This window comes from Urocampus carinirostris, chromosome 1 (assembly GCF_059441175.1).
Source record: "Urocampus carinirostris isolate Australia breed hairy pipefish chromosome 1, RoL_Ucar_1.0, whole genome shotgun sequence".
Taxonomy (NCBI): domain Eukaryota; kingdom Metazoa; phylum Chordata; class Actinopteri; order Syngnathiformes; family Syngnathidae; genus Urocampus; species Urocampus carinirostris.
Genome location: NC_142349.1, coordinates 15811353 through 15833869, shown reverse-complemented (window position 1 = coordinate 15833869; position 22517 = coordinate 15811353). Strand labels below are relative to the sequence as shown.

Here is a 22517-nt window from a genome sequence, read left to right as displayed (position 1 = left end):
GTCTACCGGTCTAATGGATGGGTTACGGGGCTCCCTTTCCCGCAATCGAGGCCCGATCCCCAGTGCATTCAATGTTATGCAATTGTAAACAATCATCCATGCCACCAATGGTTGTTATGACGTAGTTTTTATGTCTGGCATGTTTTTCTGTGGTAGATTTTCAGCATGGTTTTTGTTGACTACAGAAATCACCAATGTATGTATATATGCCTGCTAAGCCTCATTTTATATAATCAGTAAAAGTTGTTTTTGCTGGTTTTACTTGGTAAAAAAGACAACAAAACTGCTGTCAGATAAGTATGTATGCCAATTTGAGTTTTTTGGAAGGCCCTATAATAGAAAATACGGTAATGTTGTCTCACTGTACCAGCACACACACACACTGGTTGTGAAGGCTCATGTTTGTTTTGCGCCAGCGCTAGGCGGTGCTTGGCACAGCAAATTGGGAGCCTAACAAGCACGGCATCTGTCTGGGCAGCAGGAGCAGCCCGCCCCCCACCTGCACATGACCCGTGCCGCTTTTTAGTCAGCGGCCTCAGAATCGAGCGCCACCTCCGCCAATGACCGTTACGTCCTTTTTGCCACTCTGCCAAATGCTACCTCTGCTTCTGCCCCTCCTCCCATCAGTCACAGCCAGATTCTTACCAATGTGGCTTCTTTAAATATTCATAAGAGGCAACTATGCAGTGCAGTACACTCTCCTCGTCTATTTTTAGTCGTTTTAATAGTGTTGCGCTTGAAAAATTGCCCAAGTTTGGTTCCGTTGAATCCAACCTTTTGGTTGAATTTCCCCATGTTTAGGGAAAATCTAAGTGGCCCATCAAACTATTAGGTATAATGTAACTGCAGCTTGCTAAAATTTCATTTTGCACAAATTATTAGCACAAAGGTTACATCCTATTGTAAATTGAAAATAAATACAATAAAAAATTGGAGAAAAGAATCATATCTCTGGCTATTAATAAGTACCCATGTGGAGAACATCAAACTCCGCACAGGAAGGCTGGTAGTTGGATTTGAACACATGACCTCTGAACTGTGCTGCCACACTTCCGCTGTGCCGCCCAAGATGAGAATCATTTCTATGCTTCTTAATGAGTAATTGATGTCAAGGGAGTTAAACGAATGAGGTATAACGCATGTTATAAAGCTGCTAAAATATTATCTTGCTCAAACTGAATCAAATATTAGAATAGACTTATATTTATGATTATTAATAAGTAATTGGTGTCGAGGAGGTTTTTATCCCTGAATCAAAAAAAAAAGTCTCAGGGAATCTCTCTTCACATTTTACGGATAATAAAAGCATCCCCAAATCTTTATCCATCTAGGAATCTAAATTGTAAAACAATTTCCATCCCCCAAAAAAGAACACACACACACAAAAAATGAGAAAATAAGAAACCTTGAGACGGCAACAAAATTCTCAGAACTAAGCCAAATATTCATGATTTGTAACATTAATGATGAAACATGGGTTGTCGTTATAAGAACACTAACTTGCATTCATTCAATTCTTTATTTTTGCCCTTTTGTTTGGGTGTAGATTTCTTGAAATATTAGGAGTGTTTAGCAATATTGCTCAGATGCGTGGTGTTTATTTTTAAATGTAACAACTGACACATTTGTCCTTTTTTCATTTTCAATTATGTTAATTTCTCACAGATCATAGTCAGAAAAAGTTACTCTTGGTGAAGGGTGTACTACACCCCCTGAAGTGGTTGACAGTTATTTTCACTAGGTCATAATTTCTTCTGTTAGGCTTTCAAACTGCAGTGTGTCAAAGAACTGTATTAGCATCACTTGAATGTCTCGAGAACTATACCCGTCCTCGCAGATAAGAAAGGTTTGCTGCTGGTGACTATTTAAGGTATTGGATATGGATTATCTCTGGCAATTGGCTAGAATGTTTTCCAGGTTATTAAATTGAACACTCTTACGAGGGTTATCACTTCACGATCAAGTATTTTTAGAGTATGAATGGTCTTTATTATGAATAGAAACACAATGGAATAAACGGCTTAATCCAGTCTTATCCTTTGTCCCCCACTCACAACCCCACCCCCCAGTCGAGGCTGAGCAGCAGCAGCTTGCTAAAGGGGTCGAACCGCTTTTCACCACGCTGCAAGCCCCAGAGGAGACACAGGAGTAGTGCAAACTAGCGCACATGCTAACGGCACAGTGTTTACGCATGGTTAGGCAAAGAAACGCATCACACCCTCCAAGGCAAAGTGCAAGGTGTCTTCCACGGGGAGGACTTGTGTAGCGGGTCTTACAGAAAGGTGGCATAAACAACCAGATGACCCGCCGCCCCCACACCAACGCTGGTTTCTGCCTCCCTCACGGCTCACATCCCCTCATTATATCCCAACATCCTCCTATTCTTCTCAGCCTTAATAAAAGCCCTCCCCAATGCTCTTATCTTCCAGCTTTCCCTCTCAATCTTGTCTTTCGCCGAGCCATCCCCTCCCTCCCTTTAGCTACCTCCGTTCTTTCCCGACGCTCCTCTCATCCCGAAGGCCGCCTGCTAACTCAAGGCCTCACTGCTTATCCCCTGCATATGGTCATTGTAGCTCCTGATTATTTCTTAGAGGGGACGGAGGTGGGTTCGTGGGTTGTTGCTTATTGCCCTTCCCCGCTATCACGCCGAGTTATCTTGCTGATTGAGTAGACTTAAGTGGATGAGGGTGGAATGAATCGGTTCTTAACCTTAGGGAAAACGCCTTGGATGATGTGGGAACTTGTTTACTCTTAGGTTTATTAGCAAGTAATGGTAGTGATTTATTAAAGTATTTTTACATTTCTTTGTGGAAGATTGTTGGCATGAAGTCGTCTTAGCAGTGTACTGTATATTGGATCAAGTCAAATGTTTTATCAATTAATATTTTATATGTGTGGCGCCTTTCATATTGACAAAGCAACACAGCAATGCTTTACAGAATTTGTGTGAAGAGCAACACAGATCAAAACAGACACACAATCCTTTCCACAGTCCCTATTTTTCAGTGCTTTTCAGGGAATTCGGGGTGAATTTTCTTTCTTTTAGGTTGTGATTGGGTTACAATTTTGTCTCGAAAGGAGATTCTGGGCAAATATACTGTGTTTACAAATAATCTTCTGATAATATCTCTAGAGATTACCTTAAGTGGTTTAGGTGGATTCAACTAAAGATCATTCGCATTATCCTTTGGTGTTAGGTAAGATGAAGGTGATCTTTAGATGAATTAGAAGACAGGATTGTTGTTAACCATTACATGTTTTTACACCCATATAATTAACATTTAAATATCTGAGCACGGTGGTTGTCTGGTTAGCATGTTTGCCTCAAAGTTTAGAGGTCCGGCATTTAATTCCAAAACTGCCCACCCTGTGTGGACCCCATGTTCATCCCGTGCCTGCATGAAAGTTCATGGTTAAATATCTTTGAAATGAGGTGTTTGCGTACCATGAGTGGAGTGACACGACTTGACAGGTTAAATAAGGAGAAGTAAGGAGAAGTCATGGTAAGGGAAGTAAGGATAACAAATGGTGTGGTGAGAGAGCTTGTTGAGAGGGTTGATGAAAATGTTTTGAGATGGTTCTGACATTTAGAAAGGATGGATGAAGGCTGTACACAAGTGGTTGAACACCCAGATATGTGGGATGGACAGGGAGAAACATGCTCTGGATGTGAGGTCAGTTAATTTAATGAAACTTTGGTTTAATTTCTGCTTTGGTCATGTAAGTTTTAAACAAGGATTAAACGCACAATACAACTGACATATTTATTTCTATTCTTTGTCTACTTCTTCTTTAACTAGCCAGTGTCTATCTAATTATGTGCCCACACACCTTAAAAACTGCAACAGACGTGTTGATTTTTTTTTCTCCGCGTCTCACAAAAAGAAGAAAATGGTTAAAGTTGTTAGAAATCATTTTGTGTGTTTCTAGCTTGAGACGTCACTTGGCAAACGCTTTTCAATGTGGGTCGATAACCCTCTGTTCCGTCCTCCTCTCAACAGCTTGTCTTCTTCCAGCTTCAGCTTTTGTGTTTCTGTTCTCCTCCCACATAACACCAGTGCCTTCCAGTCAATCACGCATACAAGCCTCTTAACATGCAAAACGTTTTCTTTCTTAGCACAATTGTGTTCATTGCCTCTTATTATCTCTGGTTGTTGAGCATGGTCGCCGTGAGTGTCTGCACACAAGCGACTACGTCTTTGCTGCACTAGTCTTTAAAAAAACACGATGATGCTTTGTCAATATCACCTATTTACGAAGGAGAACAAGTGTTGGTTGTCAAAAGTAATTTGCTGATTCGATTTTTATATTTATGCTATTTGAATTCACAATATGGCGAAAGTTAATGGCCCAGCGGAAAAAGCCAATATCTGATTCTGTTGGAAAATAAGGAGAAAAATAAATCCCTCATTTTAGCGGTAAAAATTTCCAAGATCTTTGATTTTAAATAGCAACCCTTTACCATTATTTTTCAAGCACTTCCCCGGGGCACGCTAGTGTTCTGCAAGTCAGTATATTTGCTTTTTTCCAGTGATCACCTGAGTAACTGTAACATTGATCCATATCAGTAGGTGGCAGTAGATTACTTTTTTCCCTCCTATATTCTGTATATTAAGTCGCTTCGGAACATAAGTCATAATGCTTGATAAGGAAGAAAAAAACACGCTTTATAAGTCGCACCTGGACTATAAATCACATTTTTGGAGGACATTTATGCGATAAAATCAAAAACATACATTTGATCTTGAAAGGCAATTTAAAACTAAAGCAAAATAGAGGCTGAATAAGTGTATGGTATTACGTTACATGAATGACATACCTGGTATTGTCAGTAATGGTGTGATATAGTAAGTTAGCATAAAGAACATGCCTTCCAGACTATTAGTATTACTCCAAATTACTGAATCCAAAGAAATCTTCATCTTCTGTGTCAATTTAGATGATGCGCCGCTTCCTCTTACAAAAAACTGTAAGAGAAAAACCATCAATGTAAAATAATAAGCAAAAATACATGAACCCAGATTTAGAATGCATTTTTAAAAAAACTCAAAGGTTGAGAAAATTGCATGTATATCAAATAACATATTCAAGGGAGCTGAAATACATTTCTGGCATGTCGCTGCTAAATGTACCCAACAGAAAAAAATGATTTGGTCACTTTAAGTCCGCTGAGTTTGTATTTTACCTTGTTCTTTTTAGCACTCGTTTTGGGGGTGCATGACACAACCCAGTGACATCTAGTGGTCAAATAATACACACGGTCTTCTTAATAGTTTAATATGGAATAGAGATTTTATGCCCCTTTTAAAACTGCTTCAATTGGCTGATCAATCCATGATGCCTTATACAATTGGCAGATAATTTCTCACTCGTTTCCCTGTTGAAGTTTCGTATTATTTTGCAATTATCCTACTTTTGCCAGGATTATATTCCATAGCTATCCCCAAAACGACAGACAAACAGCAATGGCAACAATTTAAAGAAAAAGTAACACAATAAAATTTTAACAGTACTTTGAACAAAGTTTGTCAGAAAATAATTATATTGAGAATGACACGCAATTGTTTTGTTATGAAAGACAAATAATAACTGACACAAAATATGTACAATTATTCAAAATTATTTATTTGTGGACAAATGAACTTTCATTTTTTACCTTTTGCACTGACGACTTAAGATATCACCATCAATGTTTCTCTCCAACCCCTTACTGGTTGCAGAGTTCGTACAAGTGTTTGAAATAATTTAAAATGCTTTAAATTTGTTGATGTGTTTTCAAGGATTGAAAAGTGCTTGAAGTTTGGGTCAAGTGCTTGTAAATGCTTGAAATTGCTTCCATGTTCCTCAACAAGAATGCTTAAAAATGGCGCCAACACTGCCCTCGGGAGGCTGCGTCATTGCATTTCCTCCCTTGTAATTAAGAGGAGCTAGCATTAAATGGTATGGCATTGTCCCATGAAGCATCATTGCCTCCCGTGGGTCGCGCTCAAGAGGACAGTTGCATGCTACACCTAAACAAGGCATTATGAAAAGTATATTAGTGTAAGGATTACATATCTATTATGGACATTTCTATTAAGATAGCATTTCCCAGTGGTAAATTGTAATGGGAAGAAATTCTTACTAATAATGTAAGCTACCAATTACCAAGATTTTACCCAACACCCATATGGGGAGATATTTGTCTCTAGTAAAGTCATGTTTATTTGTATAGCCCTTAATCACAAGGAGTCTCAAAGGGCTGCACAGACCATAGATTATTGCAAACTACAGACTATTATTACAGCATCCCCTGATCTAAAACCTACATGACGGCAAGGAAAAACTCAAAAACCTCAACATGAAGAAACCTGAAGACACGCATATTGTTCGGATACACAGATGTATTCGCGATTAACCCAAGATTTACCAATCATAAGTCTTGATAACTGCCCTGCGACCGGCTAGCAACCAGTTCAGGGTGTCCCCTGCCCACTGTCCGAAAATAGCGATCCTACTGAGGATAAGCAGCGCAGTTAACGGGTGGATGGAGCCCTGATGACACCACACGCATACATCAAAATCACATACAGTATATAAATTGAAGATATATTTGTGTCTCTGTAAAATACACTACACACTCTTCTTTTAATGTTACTGAGAAAATTGAAAATTTTGCTTTCCCTAAAAAGTGAAAAAGATGTAAAAACCCTGTGATTGTTATGAAAAGGTGGGTTTCTGTTTAATTCAGCCGCCCGTAATTTGGCATCCATTCTTAGCTGGCCTTTTAGCGTCCATGTTAATGAGTGTTTGTATCGGAACCTGGCTTGCACCAAGAATCCCGTCACGGGCAAGCGGAAGCATAAAAGGCACGCCGCCCTTATTAAAGCTGTCCTCTAAAGGCTGCCCTCTGACTGATTCCCCTTGTAAATCTCTCCATTAATTGAGAGAACTCGCAGCAGAGAATAGGTGAATTCACTGTCCTGCCGAATGCATGGTAAGAGAGGAATGAAGAGAGCCTGAGCGAAGGAGGCGGCGAGGGGCACGCAAGTCAGAGATAGAAGGATGTTGCAGGCGGTAGAGGGTAAAAGAACAGGTAGCTTGGTAATTGAGAAAAGGCAGGATTATGCCACTGTTTTGATAGTCGACTAGTCACTAGTCCCATTGAAAGGATTACCCGAATTATTGGATGCTATTAGTTTTTCTTGAAATTAGCACAACATTGATTTAATTATGTCAAGTCAAGTCAAGTCATTTTTATTTGTATAGCCCTAAATCACGAAGAGTCTCAAAGGGCTTCACAGATTGTTACACTATATTACACAAACTATTTTCAACTGACAAGAGGAGTAGGTTATTCGTATGCAATGGAGTAGAAGTGAGTTTTAAGTTTAGATTTAAATATTTCCACTGAGGTTGCAGATCGAATCTCAGGGGGAAGAGCATTCCACAGCACCGGTGCCCGGATGGAGAACGCTCTCGAACCAGCAGAAGACTTCTTTGCTCTCGGGATCATCAGAAGACCAGCACTCTCAGATCGTAGGCTTCGGACCGGGACATAGTGGCAGATCAGATCTGAAAGATAAGAGGGAGCAAGTCCATGTATGATTTTGTACAATACTAAGAGAACTTTGAAGTCACATCTTTGGCTAACTGGGAGCCAATGCAGGTTAGCCAAAATCGGTGTTATGTGATCGTACTTTTTTGTCCTAGTTAAAAGCCTCGCTGCGGCATTTTGTACTAGCTGAAGAGACTTGATTCTGGACTTCGGGAGACCGGAGAGTAGTGCATTGCAGTAATCGAGACGGGAGGTAACAAATGCATGAATTATTGTTTCCGCATCAGACTGAGACAGTATTGAACGGATTTTAGCAATGTTGCGAAGATGGAAGAAGGCAGTTCTAGTAATTTGCTTTACATGCATCTCAAAGGATAGATCAGGGTCAAATATGACACCTAAATTTTTAACTGAGTCACTCTGTGTGATGTGACATTTGTCAATGTTCACAGCAGTTTTTGAGAATAAGTCCCGGCATTTAGAAGGACCAATGACTAACATTTCGGTCTTTTCAGAGTTAAGACGCAAGAAATTGAGTGACATCCACTCTTTTATCTCAGTGAGACAGGCCTCCAAATTTCCACAGTTTAGTGTGGAAGATTCCTCCACCGGAAGATATAGTTGAGTGTCGTCTGCGTAGCAGTGGAAGCTGATATTGTACTTGCGAATAATATCACCTAATGGAAGCATGTAAATGTTGAAAAGTAGGGGGCCGAGCACTGAACCCTGCGGAACACCGCAGGTAACATTGAAGGGCTCAGATGTCGTTTCACCATATTTAACACAGTGCGTGCTATCTGAGAGGTAGGATTTGAACCATGAGAGGACGGCTCCTGAGAGACCAATCCATTTTTCCAACCGTTCTAGTAGGATATTGTGGCGCACTGTGTCAAAAGCAGCACTAAGATCCAGCAGCAGCAAAAGTGATGAAGCGCCAGAATCCATTGACATTAGGAGATCATTTGTTACCTTGATCAGAGCTGTCTCAGTAGAGTGGTTAGCCCTGAATCCTGATTGCATGGATTCAAAAAGGTTATTCTCCGATATGAAAGCATTCAGCTGCTGTGCCACTACTCTTTCGAGTACTTTAGAGAGGAAAGGTAGGTTTGACACAGGTCTGTAATTACTTAATATTTCTGGATCAAGGTTGGGTCGTTTCAGTGTGGGTTTAATAACGGCGGACTTAAAAGCTGCTGGAAATACACCTGAGGAGAGTGATGTATTTATAATATTTAGAACTGAAGGCCCAAGGACGCTAAAAATACTTTTAATAAGTGAACCTGGGAGCGGGTCGAACTGGCAAGTTGTCGGTTTGGCCGCATTCACCACTTGTTTGAGATCATCAAGTGACAGTTCACTAAAACCGGCCATTTTCCCAGGGCAGCCACCCTGTCGTGCATCTGTAAATTTCAGTCCTTTAATACGTGTGGTACTAACAATATCTTTTGCAATTTCTTCCTGTATGCATTGAATCTTCTTAGTGAAGAAGACCATTAAGTCCTGAGCAGAGTGTGTCGAACTGTCTGCGATAGCCTGTTGCCTTGTAAGCGATGCTACAGTGTCAAAAAGGGCTTTGGGGTTGTTCTTTTGAGACGCAATCACCTTCGAAAGGTAGGCCGATTTTGCAGAGGCAAGGGCCGCTTTATACTTTAACAAGCTGTCACACCAGGTTTGATGGAAAACCTCAAGCTTGGTAGCGCGCCATTTTCTCTCCCATTTCCTGCATTCTTTTTTAAGGGTTCTAGTTTCATCAGTAAACCAAGGTGTGCGTCTTTTAGGACGTGATTTTAGTTTTATGGGCGCTATTGAATCCAGCACACTAGTCAGGGTGGTATTGAACTCATTCATGAGTGAGTCAATCGAGCCATTGTATTTAGGAAAGGACGCAACTGCTCCAGGAAGGAGTTCAAAGAGCTCAGAAACTGTGCCAGTGCTTATATTGCGTCCGCTAAATCCCTCAGCTTTATTAACTCTACATTTAGTTAGCACCTCAAATGTCACTAAATAATGATCAGAGATAACAGTAGTACACGGTAGCACTATAATGTTTGAGGTTAAAACTCCTCGAGTCAGAATCAAGTCTAGCGTGTTCCCATTTTTATGGGTTGGCAAGTCAACCAGTTGAGTAAAACCAAATGCATCAATTAGAGAACTAAACGCAATAGTAAGTGAACTGTGTGGGGAGTTCATATGAATGTTAAAGTCCCCCATAATTATAATTTTGTCTGCATAGGTTACTAGTTCAGACAAAAGTTCAGCAAATTCGTCTAAGAAAGTTGTGTATGGCCCAGGTGCACGATAGATAGTTATTACATCAATTGACAATTGAGGGGACCGCATCACAAGAGCCTCAAACGTTTTGTAATTATTAGAGGTACGTGTATTAAATTTGAGCGATTTTTCAGAGATTAGCGCAACACCACCACCCCTTTTCAGCGTGCGTGCTATATGACTACTCTCGTAGTCTGGGGGAGAGGCATAATTTAGCGCTAAGTGCTCATCCGGGCGTAACCACGTTTCACAAAGACCCATACAGTTAAGTTTATAATCACGAATAATGTTATCAACAAGTAAAGCTTTTGGAGCAAGCGATCTAATATTTAACAGACCAAATTTCAGCTTTGCTGAATCATTTGACTTAGCTGAACTCTTTGTAGTCTTTGTCGAGATCTTCAAAAGCTCCCGGCGTTGTGGCCGTTCGTGAGCGCTGAGTTTAAAGCCTCGGTTGTCCGGCGAGGAATGAATGGTGGAATTAGTTACATCCTCGCGTCCATCCTCGCGTCCATCTTGCTGCTTGGACTTCACACGCTTCACACATCTACCTGCACGGCAACCACGCTTCTGTTTTCTGTCCTTACGGCGGCGTTGACGTCGTTTATTAAGCGGAATAGCCGTCCACAAGGATGCCGGGTCTCTTTGAAGTTCGCTCGGTATGTCATAGGCGGTATAAAAAGTGCCCGAAAAATCGAAATTTAGACGCCCACCCAACCGAATAAGTTTGTCCCTACTGTAAGTGTTTTTGGCCACACATGTGTCCAAAAGTGAAAGCAAAAAAGACAAGAGAACGGCAATAAATAGAAGATTAGCTGGAGAGCTACGAGCCGCAAGCATGTATCCATGCGCAGCCGCCATCTTGATCATAACATATACTAGAAGATGGGTGCAATGAAAAATACTTCATGGATTGAATATATTGCTAATTCATACTAAAGTTAAATAAAAATTACAAAACAAATCTAAAGCCAATTAGGCAAAGTGCTTGGTCAATAGTGACATAAATCCATACATAAAATATGTTCATTTTTTAGGGACAGGAAAATAAATAATACATGAAAATCAAGTAAACTTGTTTTATGCCTGTAAACCAAGATTATACTTATTAACAGTCAATGTTCCCTCTAATTTTCCACAGATCTCAGCGTTCACACAAAGTCGGTGAGCAGCGCTTGGAACAACAGTGAGCAACGGCAATTCCAAGTGTGGCAAGATAATTCATTATCAAACGTGTCCAAAACTTGACATCAAGTTACATTTTGCTGAGTTACAATGCAAAAGTATTTTTCTCTTTTGAATGGAATGACTCATGTACTATTGCAAAGGTTGTACGGCCTAAAAACGTCGTTTGTTCTTAAAATTCTTTCACAAGATATCCATTTCTTTTGATTTCCTGATATATTTTGTCGCATAATATTAACATTTTTGGGGGCTTATTTAGTCGGTTGTAAGATGCAGAACTGTACTTAATCACATTTTGTAGTGGAAGTACAATGTTGGCAACAAGATTCACTTGATATAATTGGAAATTATTTGAAAGCAACACAAATTTTTTCTTCTTTTTTCTGAGTTTTTTTTCTACTTTTTTTTTAAATTCCTTTAAAAAAAATCTCATTGTTTTTATTTTTTCCGAGCTGTTACTCTTCTTTTTGTTCTCTATTTACTTTTTTTCCTACATTTATTTCCTTTTTTCTGGCTTTTTTCTAAAACTTTTCCTTCTTTTTTCTCTTTCTTTTGTTTCTTTTTTCTCAGCTTTTCACTACTTTTTCATTTTGGTATTTTTTTCTTTTTTGTTCTATTCCCCCCTTCCTTTAAGTCGTTTTGTGCATAATTTTACATGATATTTAGTCATGTTTGGATTAAAGTAGCAAAAACAACCCGAAGAGCCGTTTAGTATCCGAAAGAGCCGGTTCCTTTTAGTGAGCCGAGCCGAAGAAGCCGGTTCCCCGCCAAACTCTACTAACTTTACTCAACTTCGTACTCCTTCGACTCGACTTCAAAATACCGCATTTAGGACACAACGTCAGGGGAACCTGTGTATTTTTACCTTCATGCACTGTAACTTTGACTTGAGTCGCTTCTTAATTAGTCATTTTGAGCCCTCATTTGTGTGTGCTGGCTAGATTTTCTTGTGCGCTGAGAATGTGCAAGCAGTGCGCAATTGCGCACACGGGCAGCTTAGGGCCCGGTCACACAGCCGCTTGCGTCTGAATCACGGCCAGAAATTTCTGCCTGTGAAGCAGACGCTGTTGGACGCTTTGAGATCGCCATACAGACGAGATACAGCAGTGCTTTACACGCGGTCGGAAATTCACGCGCGGTTGGCAGCACGAAAAAGTTTTGCGCTGCTCAAAACTTTAGACCACGTGTTAACCGCGGGCGGCACGCGAGGTAATGACGCGGAAATGACGCGGAACGACGTGCTCTGGCCGCGGCCAAGGCGTGGTTACACATGGGTAGGACGCGAAATTTCAGCGGGTAATCGTGGGTGGAGCATGGTCATAGCATGTTCTGCGCCTGTATCGCGGTGTTATTACGTGAAATTAGCGTGTTACGCGTGTGACGGTCAAACGCCTTTCTCCGCGTATATACAGCGCGATTTGCCGAGCACACGTCAGTTGTGCTCGAGACGTCAAGGGGTGGACATGGATCCCCGTCAGCGTAGTGACCTCGTCTTAATCCATTTTTATTTCTTGACATTTCTTTTCATTTCATAACAAGATAATAAAATCAAAATGAAAAACTATTACAATAATAACATATTGGCTTCTTCAGTGCCATAGCTTGAAATCTTGATCTTCACGGGACTCTGTCTTGAGCGGTTATGATTTCTACAGCCCGGTGTTATGCCGAGAAATGCATCCCTGCCGAGATTTGCATCCCCTCGCTACTACAACCACTTTTACCTAGTTTTATCTCACCTTTAGGGAATGTAATGGCGAACATATAACCAAATCCACTTCGTCTTGCATTTGTTGGGAATGTAACACAACATAAACCATTCCGTCTTTGTTTTTGTTGTGAACGTAATCTAACGGTAATGCACACCGTATATAAATCACTTTTGAGAACTGTTATGCACTCTACCCTAAAGCTTATTATGCAGAAATAAGCTTTATGGTAGAGTGCATAACAGTTTCAATACGAGCGATTTGAATAGAAAAAGGCAAAATAAACATATTACCTGCTCAAAAGTGATTTGTATACGGCGTGCATTACCGTTCGATTACATTCATAACAAATACAAAAACGGAATGGTTTAAGTTGTATTACATTCCCAACAAATGCAAGACGAAGTGGTTTTGGTTATATGTTCGCCATTAACTTCCCTAAAAGTGATATAAAAGTGAGATAAAACGAGGTAAAAGTGGTTTTAGTAGCGAGGGGATGCAAATCTCGGCAAGGATGCATTTCTCGGCATAACGTCGGCTCGGCAGCTTTTATACCCGTGGTCCACACGAGAAAATGACGCGGAAATGACGCGATGAGGAAGCGGAACAGTCGCCGGCGTCTGTTTTGCGGGCATACCACCGATGAACAGCGGGTTGGGCAATTTTGCGCATTTTCCATCGCGGCCAACCACGGGCAAAAAAACCCGCAAAATTTTACCCTCGATACAGACGCAAACGGCTGTGTGACCGGGCCCTTAGAGGGAACACTGTTAACAGTGTTATAAAAGTAAACAAAACATATATTTGCATTGTGTGAAGTACATTCAGTGGTCAAGTCTGTAGCAAAAGTACTTAACGATTTTCAAAGTTTTGAAATCCAACTGACGTTTCCATTGTTGACCCCTTCCTGGCCTGTTTAGGGGTTTTTCAAAATTCCTTAATGTTGTCGGCACAGTTCTTTTTAGTTCTTTCTCTCCTCCTGTCCCCTTGGACTGTGCCCTGGTAAGGATCTTGGTCAGTCCTGATGATCTTGTGATGTGACCATACCACTGCAGTTTTCATCCGCGCACAGTGGTACAACAGTTCTTTGTAGCGCCCAACGTACCCTCTGATGGTGTTCGCACCGTTTTGCTTGTCACACGGGCTTTGTAGCTGATGCCTTGAGGTTTCTGTAGCATCACCTCTCTATGGCCAGGATTTACCATTCCAGCTTTGCTGTGATTGTCCCATGTCTCACAGGCGTAGAAGAAGACGGGAGTAACCAACGCTTGCATTAGTCCGATCTATTATTTCACTGCTTTACTGCCAAATATACGCGTACAAAATGCACAATGCATGTCGTCAAAACCTTATTGGCTTGAACGTTTCTTGCATCTTACAGGGCGGAGTCAGACTCTGTATCAATTACATCACCAACGTGTTACTTAAATTCTTGCGTGATTTCAAACTACTGCCATTATACGCAAGGTCTGCTTTGCAAATTTTGAACGTGGACTTTTTATTGGCTGTATCCAGGCTAAAATCTCTCCAACTTAACGAGCTTTGGTACACACACTAGATAATAATAATAATAATAATTTCCTTGTATTGTCATTCTGTGTAACAATGTACACAGAACGAAATGTCGATTGCACCTGACCCGATGCTGTTGATGGCGCCATTTCCGTGTGTTTATGTTACCACTCATGACAGAGACTATTGCGCAAATATATTCATGAAGAGATGCCTCTTTGTATGAAAAGCGTGCCTGGTGACAATCGTTGACAAAAGAAGTAACTATCGATTATTTCTTTTACCAATTTTGTCGACAACGTCGAATAATTGTTGCAGCCCTAACGTACGAAAAAATGAGGGTGTGTCTTGGGAAAGGAAGCGCTAAAGGGAAAGAGGCTGTTTTTTGGCATAGTTGCAGCCTGAAGTGGCACCCTTAATAGAGTTACCATGACAACAGTGTAAAAGAGTCAGACTCCTGCATGAAGGAGATCACAGGCTATGGGAATGTGTGAGGTATGTGCTTAACTACTCAAGATATTGATTGCACTTAAGATGACAACAACGGCCTTTTACCGTACTTTTCGCATTGGATGATAAAGGCGCATCCCCCAATATAGTCTTTTGTCATATATTGTATTTTCATTACATAAGGATTTACCCTGGACTACAAGGAGCATCATTTTGAAACTACAATAAGAACTTCCGTGTGTGTACAGATACAATCTAATATTATATGTAATGGGAATCAAATCGGAGTAATTGCAGTGAAGTTGCTGACACATTATCACTAGACCTCCAATGATACATACGTCATATTCAAAGTCATTAAAGCTCATCTCATTATCACACTATTTTTACGTTGCCAAAACACTAACTTGCATAGTGCATTCTGATTGAACAGTCTCTCCACTTTTTCACCCCTGCATCGATAATAGTGTGGTATTCTATTTTGTTGAAAGATTTTCTGTTCCCTCTATTCTCTTGCTAAACTTATCAGAATCCACTATGTACATCAGTGTTCCTGGCTCTCAAAAACTTTAATGCTCTGTTGAATATCATCTGTTCAACTGGTGGTCGTGTGGTAGAGTGCCAGCAGGTGCACCATTACTACTCAGTTTTGATTCCCGTTGCATACAAAGTTTTACAAATTAAGTCAGCCATGTTTATTGATTTGATCAATCATTTCACAATCTCTGATCAAGTATGGTGATACCGTAAAACCTTGTATGGTAACCCATATAATATATAATTTCTATATGCAGAATTGCTGAATGCAATTCAGCTGTATAGACGCACCAGGTTATGAGGTGCATTTTCAAATTTCTCCCCAAATTGGGATTTTGAGGTGCATGCTATAATCCAGAAAATACGGTACTACTTTACTATCCCGAGCTCTCTTTTGCTTGTCGGGCGACCACGCGGAGTAGAAGCGGGGGTGATGTCATGGCGGACCCAGCTGTCACTGTGCCGGCGGAGGCTGTCCCAGCGGAGAGCTAATCTGTCATCATTTTATTAATTTCGGGCTTTGTGCAGCTCGCAATGTCATCTCTTGCGTGTTTGGTGGCTAACCAGTGCAGGCCTCTTTGTCAAGTTAATTAAAAAATGGTTTGATTAAAGAGTATTGCTTCACCTTTTGTCTTTGTCAGCATTTTTCACACCCCCAACGTTGATGGCTCATTGTTGCGTCACTGCTTTTCTTGTTGCTGTTTTGGGGTTGGTAGTTAAATGTGGGGTGCTTCGTTTGAAGTGTCTTTAAAAAGTTGAAAGTTAAACATTTTCTCTATTAATTATTTAATAAAAAGAAGAATGTTCTTATGCGTCTAATACATGCACATACTTCCACGCACATCACAAATGAGCTGACTGAGGCTGTCATGATGACACAAGCAGAGAGTAACAAAGTTCCAAATTCCGCACAGCTCCTTTGACATTGAGGTTAGAAGTAGGCAGAGCTGCAACAATGAACACACGATTCTATTGTGACACTAAAAGTTGTAGTGCCACTTTATTCTGGGAAAGTATCTTACTTTTTTTAATACTTTGTTATCATTTTATCATAGAATCATTACAAACAAAATTGGCTCGAAAAAGTCAAACACTACGACGTTTTAAGGGAACAGAACGTGCTGGAGAAATATTAAGAGAAAAATGAGTAAAATAAATTATGTAAAACATAATAATGTAATGGCCAGCACAGCGGTGCAGTGGTTAGCGCGTGTGCTGCACAGTTCTGAGGTCATGAGATCGAACCTCCTGTGTGGAGTTTGCATGTTCTGATTTCAATATTTGACACACTTTGCTATGGTTTTGCACTATGCTGCTTATGCAATGATGCTCCAAATGTGTAGCCTGTGTAGGGCAGGGGTGAGAAAATTATTATTATTTAATCTGTTGTAGTGTCTATTAACTGTGCATGTGTTAAGAAAAAAGGAAAACAACAACTCATGCAGACTGGAAAATGCTAATCTTCTTTATATACAGTAAAAACAAAGTTTGAAGGTTAAATAGGAATGGGAATCTGTCTGACTAACTAACTTGGATCTAATTAAGAAATACCGTCCGACCACTTTACTATATCTAATCTCCATTTTATCTCTGTATTACAAGGTGTTTGTAAGGATAAAGCATGTGTGAGAGTTCATCAAGTATCTGCGAAAATAACAGAAACCCAGGACTCGACAATTCCACTATTTGTAATGATGATGCAGACAAGGAGGAGACACTGATCATTACAGAGCAATAATGGGCCCTATTGATCAGAGCTGCAGTTTCCCATTCTCTCTGAGGACTCCTGCCCTCTACGGTCCTGTCCTGGTGCTAAATCATATTCTTGGTGGTAACTATTAACTGCCAGCAAGGGGATCTCTTGTAATTATTGGTCTTCAGAAATAGGGGTATTGTAGCTTTCTTGGAAAGTGTTTGATATTCTTTAGAGTTAAGCGATAACAAAGAAGCATTTAAGATCGTTTTTCCTTTTTGATGTGGGGTTGGGGGATCATGGTTGTCTTTTTTTTAATGACAAATCTTAAAATGACAACCTGGAACACGTTGTTCCCCCTTGTGTTGGCGTAGGCAAAACGGCTTAGCAGTTAGTGCCACCCATCTGTTCAGAAGAACTGTTTGCAATTACGGCTCATTTGGGCAAACTTCAAAATGGGTAAATGGGCAACTTCCTGTTCAAACTCTTTGAGAGTTTGCAGGTGTTTGTCACGATACACCAATGAACTGGCGGCACATGCCATTCTGAGGGAGTTTTTAACGTCATGGTTCAATGTTGAGTTTTGATTTAAGCTATTTTGTGGTTATCATGCCAGAAGCCCTGATTTAAAGCTCACAATCATAAAGGTGAGACTATCAGCGGGTGAAATAATAATATTCCCTAGTAGGGCTGCAAGATTTTGAAATTAACCTGTTTGCCATTTTCAGACCAGTTTCGCAATTTTGATGCGATTTTCAATTTTTTTTTAAGAAACGTGCATTTATTCTTGCGTATGTAATCATAGTGAGCAGCGTTTCCCATTTAATTTTGTGAAACCCCAGTGATTGTGGCCCACAGGTTTTTCGTTTGACATATGAATATGAACGTTTAAAGAGACTGTTGTATTAATTAGCGCATTCTAGTGGTGAAAAAAAATCACTGATTTACAAGAAGAATATTGATTTAAAAAAAATACAATTGATATAAATGTGCATTTTTTTTAATACTCCTTGTTCAAGAAATGTTCATTTGGTTTACATAAAATGAGCTTATTGTCAGCCATCTTGGTGCTAAGTGTAACTGAGAACCTTAAAAAAGGCTGGACAAGAAAGGTAAAATTTCGGTCACTTTGAGTCTCCATAGTTTTTATTCTTCCTTGCACTCGTTCTTGGATGCACTACACAATACTGCAACATTTATTCGTCAAATAATACATAATGTCCCTTTAATGTAAGTTAAGCCAATGAAACTTAAGGATTCAGTTATACTTTTTGACATCAATTTATTTATAGTTTCACCTTAATTCTTATTTTTTTTAATCTTATTTTGTGTAGCAAATTAAAAATACATATTTGAGAACATTAGAATTTTAATCAGAGGTTTTCTTGTGGAAACCTCGGCCCAGTTTCACCTGGACCCTAGCTCCAGGGCACTGCTCGGAATTAAATGGAAATACCTTTTTAAGGCAATGGGGTATTTCCGACGCTGCGTTGTTCACAATTTTGTTTTCCTTTCCTTTCTAACTTTTTTATTATTTTTTTCCCGTCTTATTTAAGCTAATCCTGTTCTTTATTAAGAAAAAAAGAGTTTTAGAAATGCTATGAATTTGAAGGGGACTTGGATTATAATTTAGGGGTGCTTGTGTACCCCCCAAACAGGCTTGTTAGGTCCAGTAACATTTTACTGTAGATTGAAAGATAACGCCTCATTTAACTACTGCCCCCACCCCTCTGGGTAACGTAGGAGTGCGGCGGCGTGACAAAACCATGTTTATCATCAAATCAACTATACATCAAGATTTAAAAAAAAAAACTAAATAGCTAGTGTAAGGATGAAAAATCCAGCAAGCGAAAACACAAGCGCGTTTGTGCTATTATATAGCGGTGTTCTATTCGGACAAACTTTCCATCAATCAAATAACAAACTATAAATCATTGAAAAAAACACAGAGTCTTAGATTACACAATTGTTAGTTTTCGGTTAATCGTGCAGATTTATTCTCTAGGTTGGTGGCCAAAACATGGTTAAGCACATAGTTCACTCTGTCCCTTCAAACAGAGACAGCAAACAGGGTAAAAACACAGAGCTCCGGACCACCATTGTTTCACTAATGGGTGTCCAACGGCAAAAGCCCTGTGACATTCAGCCTTAACAAAATTATACAAACTGAAAATCAGGGGAAGCACATTTACGTCCGTTGATGAATGTGAGTATACTGTTAGTTGGTCAACGATGTTCTGACATAAAAACAGCAATGCCCTGCCCATGCATAACAAAAAGACAATTTATCAAATGCAGTTGATAGAACTGAAAATGTTGAGTATCTAAAATCTAGATAACATTTGTTGTTGGAAGTCATTAACCCAATAACTGGGAGCCCAAGCTTGCCCCATTCCCCTAAAATAGGGTTAGTAGTCATCAATTTATTGACAATGAATTGTTAATTTCACAGTGATTACTCAAACCAGAACAAGCTAATATAAATATATTTTAATGATGGTCAGTTTAACAAGAGAAATCATTAATGATACATACACAAGCTTACAAGAACTTGTTCTGTTTTTGGGGCGGCAGTGGCTCAGGAGGTAGAGCGCTCGTCTCGGGATCAAGAGATTGCAGTTCGAATCCCGGCTTCTCCTTGTTACATGCCGAAGTGTCCTTAGGTAAGACAATGAATCCCTAATAACCCCAATAAGCAGGTTAGCGCCTTACATGGCTCGTTTTGATGATCATCAAGCTGTAGTTGTTTTTTTTTTTTTTTTTTTTTTTTTTTTTAATTCTTTTCGCTACCACGAGCACTCGGATTACAAACGTTGGAGGAAACCAAAATTAGCACATTTGTCTTGAGCCGTCCTCCCTACAAACATTCAGACACGCAAAAAATGCTGACAGTAGAAGGACTGTGTTGCCGTAGAAACAAGCCATCACGTCCAGTCAGCCGATAATACATTTGGCGCTATTGGCTCTGTAATAATTACCACTTTGGCAGCAGCAAAATGTAACAGATGTGATGGAGAATTTTCGTTAAATATTAGAGAGGAGAAACGGAAGCGTTTAGTTGGTACAAGATGTTCAGTGTGTCTTTTCTGTTTTGGACAGTCCTGAAGGCGGCCCAGCAGACATCTGGGCATTAAGACCGTTGCTCTGTTCTGCCCATAACACGCTTGGCGCTGGCGCCTTGTTGCTCCACTCTCACTACATTCATTTTTTTCAATTGGGCTCATTATTGACACCATTTGCCTTTGTCAACACTGTGTTCTTGTTGCCTTCTTGTTGCCTTTTTCAATTGTGTATACAAACAGTGCTGAATGCGTAGGTCAAGGATGATCTCAATTATTTCATAATCATTTTATGTGGGAGATCTTGACATGGGTTGAATGCTTCTTTTGTGGAGTTTTATTGGCAATTCCTTGGAAATTGTTACCCATTTGATTCCATTAAAGTTCTTTGTTGAGAAGACACACTTTGTTGACTAAAATCGGTGTTGAGCCAAAACACACTTCTTATCATCATATTACCATTCTCTCCTATTCACCCTGTCCATGATTTCTGGTTCTGACCCATGTTCTGATGTGACAGGTCCAAAATATTTAAATTTGTTGACAGGTTTTTGGTGGTCGATGGTGATATATTTGGTGATACCTTGGCGAGTTTTTGGTGATTACTTTAGGTTTTTTTCCGTGCTGATTTCCACCCATACTGGGTTGATGCTTTGCCCAGGCGATTCACCAGATCTCTGAGTTCCTGTTCTTTTCCTGCCAATCTGGCAATTTCATCAGCAAACTGGAGGTTATCGACCCTGTGTCCCCTATTGACGACTGTGCCTTTATGTTGATCCAGAGCTTTGCACTTGATCCTCTCCAGGAGGCTGTTGAATGGGTTTTGGAGAGAGAATGAAGATATAGTCAAAATGTACAATCCGTAGCAAACAGTATGGAATCACCTGTCTTGGAGAACCCCTTACTTAGACATTTTATTCTGTAGAAATAAACAAACTTGAGACAATAATAAGGTCATTGGGACACACTAAAATCAATTAAGAAAAAGCATTGCAATGGCCAGTAAATGTTACTTTTATAGAGCAAGTGCAGGGAAATCCATATGGAGTCACACAATTCTGAGGAAAAACATATGGAATCATGGAAAACAGACAAAGAAATATCAATCAAAACATATCACCTGTATTTAGTTGCACCACATTTGGCTTTTATGACAGCTTGCAGTCTCTGAGGCATGGACTTGAGTTACAAACAGTATGCCTCATCAACTCTCTTGATTGCAGTTACCAGATCATCTTTGCCAGTTGGAGCCTTGCGGTGGACATTTTCTTTTCATTTTCCACCACAAGTTTTCAGTTGGGTTGAGATTTGGGCTGGGTGCGTCTTTTTCTCAAGGATTGCTTTTATAGTTTTTGCTCTGTGACATGATGCATTGTCAACTTGGAAAATGAGTTCATCACCCCAAACATTTTCTCAAATAGAGGAATAAGAAATCTGTCCAAAATGTCAATGTAAACTTGTGCATTTATTGCAAATTTGACCACAACTATCTCCCTCGTGCCTTTGTCTGGCATGCAGCCCCATATCATTGAGGACTGTGGGAATTCTGATGTTTGCTTTAGACAGTCTTCTTTATAAATCTCACCCTGTTCAATGCAGATTCATGACTCATCACTGAAGATAATCTTTATCCAGTCATCCACAGTCCATTATTGCCTCTCTTTAGTTCATTGCAGTCTTGTTTTTTGTTTTTGTTTTGTTTTTTTGTTTAAGGGTCAACGATGGTTTCCTTTCATTGAGTGATTCCATATTTATTTTCCTGCACTTGCTCTATAAAAAGTAAGTAGTGACAATTGCAATCTTTTTTCTTAATTTCTTTTAGTGTTTCTAAATGCCAATATGTTGTATTTTGGAATGACCTTAGAATTGTTTCATGTTTGTGATCTGAATGTTTTTGTCTGAGTGAGAGCTTGCACAAGACTGGTGATTCAATACATTTTGCTAGGGTTGTTGTTTGTTATTCAATCATGAAAAAAAATCTACCTAATGGCTCATGGTGCAAAACGAAAACCCATAAGCAAGGGGCTTAGCTTTATTCTTGAAATTGTTAATATTTAAAGTTTCATGATTATGAAATCTTACCGTAAACTAAACACATTGGCAAATTGTTGCCAATGTCCCCGGGGTTTTGGAAGTACCCTGCCATAAAGTGATCTGCTCAGACATGCACAGGTGCAGCAGGGGGGCCTCTCCTGCTGCCTAATGTTATGCCTCTTCTTCTTGGCTCGCCTCGGGGTTCTCCGGCAAGAGCTGCAAAGACTTTTCCTTTTGCTTCTGGAGGATTAAGGAGAGGGAAAAAAGTGCAGCTGTAAGTGTTTGATCAGTCTGCCAATACAACTAGAAACAGGCAAAGCCAGTGGGCTTGGAGATAGAACGGAAACAAATGAACTTTGGGGCGGAGAAAACGAGGCTGTAATGAGTCTTTTGCCAGGATAGCTGGAATTTTATTTATTATTATTTTTTTTTTTTAATAGGAATGTTGATTGCTATATTTCCTCTTAAACTCAAGGTGAATGCACTTTTGCTGCATAGAGCCTTCAATTTACAAGCACCATCATTCATTA

At 39.9% G+C, this 22517-nt stretch overlaps 1 protein-coding gene across 8 annotated transcripts in view; it reads left to right on the top strand.

The window, feature by feature from the left end:
- adgrl1a (adhesion G protein-coupled receptor L1a) overlaps positions 1-22517 on the top strand; it is a 278192-nt gene that overhangs the window by 40344 nt on the left and 215331 nt on the right. The window contains exon 1 of one of the 8 annotated variants that reach the window (XM_088328435.1): positions 19539-19557. The exons of the other annotated variants lie outside the window; for them this stretch is intronic. The gene's annotated coding sequence lies outside the window, so the exon portion shown is untranslated. Of the gene's footprint in view, positions 1-19538; positions 19558-22517 lie in introns of those variants that run through there. 8 annotated transcript variants of the gene reach the window in all.